This window comes from Triticum urartu, chromosome 3 (genome assembly GCF_003073215.2).
Source record: "Triticum urartu cultivar G1812 chromosome 3, Tu2.1, whole genome shotgun sequence".
Classification (NCBI taxonomy): domain Eukaryota; kingdom Viridiplantae; phylum Streptophyta; class Magnoliopsida; order Poales; family Poaceae; genus Triticum; species Triticum urartu.
In genome coordinates this window covers 327,625,795-327,630,687 of record NC_053024.1, presented here as the reverse complement: position 1 = coordinate 327,630,687, position 4,893 = coordinate 327,625,795, and the positions used below count along the sequence as shown (strand labels likewise).

General features: G+C 44.9%; 1 pseudogene; it reads left to right on the top strand.

Moving 5' to 3' along the window:
- Window positions 1-2,190: 2,190 nt before the first annotated feature.
- Window positions 2,191-4,009, top strand: LOC125546820 (annotated as a pseudogene).
- Window positions 4,010-4,893: the final 884 nt, after the last annotated feature.

Sequence of the window (4,893 nt, the reverse complement as noted above, 5' to 3'; positions counted from 1 at the left end):
CGGGTTTTATCGGTAACGTACCGGGACCACCGGGAGGGTCCCGGGGATCCACCAAGTGGGGACACAAGCCCCGGAGGGCTGCATGGGCCAAGTGTGGGAGGGGACCAGCCCCAGGTGGGCTGGTGCCCCCCCCCCCACAAGGGCCCAAGGCGCCTAAGGGGAGGAGGGGGGCAAACCCTAAGGGCAGATGGGCCTTAGGGCCCATGCCTGGTGCGCCTCCCTCTCCCCCTCCCCTGGCCGCCCCACCAGATGGGATCTGGGCTCGCCGCCGCCCCTAGGGTGGAACCCTAGGTGGGGGCGCAGCCCCCTCCCTCTCCCCTATATATAGTTGAGGTCTTTGGGGCTGCCAACACATGAGTTTCTGACCTCTCCCTGGCGCAGCCCTACCTCTCTTTCTCCTCATATCTCGCGGTGCTTGGCGAAGCCCTGCTGGATCACCATGCTCCTCCACCACCACCACCACGCCGTTGTGCTGCTGCTGGATGGAGTCTTCCTCAACCTCTCCCTCTCTCCTTGCTGGATCAAGGCATGGGAGACATCACCGGGCTGTACGTGTGTTGAACGCGGAGGTGCCGTCCGTTCGGCACTAGGATCTCCGGTGATTTGGATCACGACGAGTACGACTCCTTCAACCCCGTTCTCTTGAACGCTTCCGCTTAGCGATCTACAAGGGTATGTAGATGCACTCTCCTTCCCCTCGTTGCTGGTTTCTCCATAGATAGATCTTGGTGACACGTAAGAAAATTTTGAATTTCTGCTACGTTCCCCAACATTCAACTGAAGACTTTGGCTTTTTGAAGACTTCGAAAGTGAAGAAATTGCTGTGATCCTGAAGACTTGATATTTATGCGAGGAATATGAAGCGTGAAGACTGTTGTTTTCATAGTTTCATTTTCTCTTTCTTGAGTCATAGGAAACACCGTACTGGTAAAGGGGGTCGAGGTAAAACTAAGGAAAAGTTTCCAAGTGATGCTCATCTCAAAATCCTACACCTACCAATCCTTTCGAGTGAAGCCATTGGAAATCTCATACAGTTCAGTCAATTTCTTCAGTGACAGAGACGAAGATGTTCTCTCAGGAATTTGTTCTGACTGAGGAGATAGGAATTTGCCAGTGCGGATTGCCTACAAGTGAGGAACATGATAGCCCTGAGGAATTTGAGACTCAAATATCCGACCATTGTTGTGCTATGCGCTAGCTGCCCCAAAATATCTACCCACCTGATGGTCATATCATTGAAGGGAATTTATGTCTTATCGTGTCGGAGTGCTCCCTAGGCTATAAATAGCCACCCCCTACAACCACTAGCTGGTTGGCTGCTCCACGAGAAACTGACACTTGTCATTGAGAGCATCCTAGCCTCCGAGGACTTTGAGTGAAAATAATCAAGTGAGGAAAACCCAAACACCTACAAACCGAAAGTGAATGAGCATCACTGAAGAAATTTTTCCTGTGTGGAACCAACGCTTGTTACTTTTGAGGACTGGGCATCCTCCAGACGGTTAGGCGTCAGGGTCTAGAGCATCCAAGAGGAAATTGTGGATCGCCAGGTGACCGAGTCTGTGAAGGTTTGGAAGTCACATGAAGACTTACCACGAGTGATTAGGCGAGGTCTGTGTGACCTTAGCTCAAGGAGAATACTGTAAGGACTGTGTGTCTGAGAATGTGTGTCCTCAGGTTTAAATACCTAGCCGCTCCAACCAGGTGTACAACTATCACCGCAGTTGGAACTGGTCTACCAAATCACTGTCTTCACCGAGCTACTGGTTCTATCTCCTCAACCCTTTCATTTCCTCATTTCTGTGTAGAAGTACTTGATCGTTACTGTTTGAAGACTTTGACTGAAGGCTTTCTCAATTTCCTCAACCTTAATTCTTCATTCACTTTGTCTTCAACCTGCTTATCCTGTGTTTACGCTACTTGTACTCTATGCTTGTTTTCATTTCATCATGATGACTGTGCTACTACTCTGTTATGCTTGCATCTGTGTACTTATTCCGATGCTAAGTAGTTCGTTGCTTAGGAATTTCCTCACCCTAAAATTCCTCAGTGAAGAATTTGTAAAAATCACCTATTCACCCCCCTCTAGTCGATATAACGCACTTTCAATTGGTATCAGAGCAAGGTTCTCCCTTGTTTTGTGTGATTTTGGTTTAACTGCCTAGAGTTTTAGCTATGTCAACCACAGGAATGAAGAAAGTGACATGCCCCATCTTTGATGGTCATGATTATCCCAAGTGGAAGGCCCTGATGAAGAAGCGCCTCATGGCAATGAACAGCAAACTGTGGACCGTCACTGAGATTGGTCTTACCGATCTATGCAAGATGGCTGAGGCTGATGATATTCGCAAGTACACTCTACTCAACCTCACGGCGAAGGACATCATCTGCTCCTGATTGTCCCAAAATCAGTTCAGGAATATTATGCATCTCAGCCATGCGAAGCTTATCTGGGACTGACTCTCTGAGGTCTATGAAGGTCACCAAACTCGTCATGATCCCTGATTTGAGGATTTCAAGGAATCGCTCAAGACGACGACTTTCGATCCGGAATCATCATCCTCTGCACCATGCCTTATGGCAAAAGGTGCCAAGGTAACTGAATGCTACCTATCTGAGTCTAGTGATGATGAATCTGGTGATGAATTTGGACCCAGCTATACCAAACTTGCTTCCCTTGCCACTAAACAACAAAGAGCTTCGGAAAAAGTTCAAAACATGCTAGATGAAAGCGATGATATGTTGGGTGAAGAAATGGATCATACTCAAACTTTGACTGAAAATCTTCAGAGACTTCAGTCTAAGTTTGACAACCTTCAGGGTCATCATAACATTCTCTTATCTGATCATGAGAAGCTTTCTTATGAATTTCTTCAAAGAAAGCAAGATCTTGAGCAGCTAAGGGTGAGTTATGAAGATCTTCAGAAGGAACATGATTCATTCCTAGCTCAATAGATCATTTCCGCTCGGGTTGAATTCATTCCACCATGTTTGAAATGCATTGAACGAGAATATGTTAATTCTTCACCTGAAAGTTCAAATTCTTCTATTGCTGCAAATTCTTCAACTATCTCTACTATCACAAATTCCTCATCTGAGGATGCTACTAGTATCACTGACAATGCAGGGCTGAAGGAATTATATGTGACAGGCATGTACAAAGCCTCAAAGGTCATCAGGCTCTTTGTGATGTGCTTAAAAAGCAGATCCTCAACAGGAACCCTAGGAAAGAGGGTATTTCCTTTAAGAGGAAACTCAATGCTGATGGGACCTACTAGAAACATGAGCAGTATCCCAAAACCTCATGGGTTGCTGCAAAGGGAACTCCTGTAGATCCATCCACTTTATCTGGATATACATGTGAATCTTCATATTCTTCTGATGAGTCATTTGACTCCAACTATAAACTATTAAAAAATCAGAATGGTGAAATATTTGCTAGATATGTTGGCACTAATTGCAGGAATGGTCCCTCTATGAAGAAAATCTGGGTTCCCAAAAGGTGCCTTGAAAGTCTTCAGGTGAATGCCATCATCACACCACTTGTGTAGAATAGGAACCCCAGATCAAATTCTTCATATGGACCAAAGTCTTCATATGGATCCAAGTCCTCATATGGACCAAATTCCTCACATGGATCAAATTCCTCATATGGATCTAGATCTTCATATGAACATCATCGTGCTAACACTTCTGTTTCGCAGGGAAGATCTAAGGGCTATGAATATGTGCATTATTCTTCAAATCATTATGTTCGTAAGTCCTTGAAGAATTTCTCTGCTTATTCATACGCTTACTCTAACCCCTCTTTTGTGAAACGAAGTGGACTGGCTTCTATGCCACCTTTCTCTTATGGAGCTCGCAGAATGATGAACTCTTTGCCACCCCTCCAGATGTGGGTGGTGAAGAAAAAGAACTAATCTCTTATGTAGGGTCAGGTCTCCAGATGAACTTAATCATCTCAAGAACTTGCTGGAGACCTGAAAATGCTTGAAAGGATGCAAGCTAATCATGAAGAAATGAATTTTCATTTCTCACGTCCTCATACTGCTATATCTATTCTATTGCTTGATGAAATTGATCTGATGAATTTGATGTCATATTCTTCACTGCTGAAGTATATGAGTTCGTAAGATGCAGTAATTGGGTCATCCCAAAGCCACTGAGTGGGTCCTCGACAGTGGATGTACAAATCACATGACTGGTGACAGGAACTTATTGATGGACACTGCTTTATCTCCATCGCATCTGAAGCATATCACCTACGCTGACAAAGGCAAAAGCAAGGTATTGGGTCTAGGTAAGGTTGCGATCTCAAAGGATCGACACATGGACAAAGTCATGCTTGTCGAGTCCTTAGGATTCAACCTCATGTTTGTCTCAATGCTTTCTGATCTTGATATGGTTGTTGTCTTTGGCAAGTATCGTTGTGTTGTGATCATAGAAGCTAACAATTCCAAAGTCTTTGAAGGCTTTAGGAGAGGAGACTTGTATATTGTTGATTTCTCTATAGGACCACAACCTGCTACATGTCTACTTGCAAAAGCTTCAGAAGGCTGGCTATGGCATCGACGACTTGGTCATGCTGGCATGAGAAACTTGCACACGCTCGCAAAGAAGAAGCATGTCATTGGCATCGAGGGCGTCAAATTCCTCAAGGATCACCTGTGTGGAGCTTGTGAAGTTGGAAAGATGACCAAGGCCAAGCATCCGTCAAAGACCATCATGACTACCACTCGTCCATTTGAATTGCTTCACATGGATCTCTTTGGCCCTACTCATTATGCTACATTCACTAATGTTGCATCTTTATATGACTTTGTCATTGTTGATGATTATTCTCGTTACACATGGGTGCATATCATCACTTACAAAACTAAAGTGCAGGAAGTC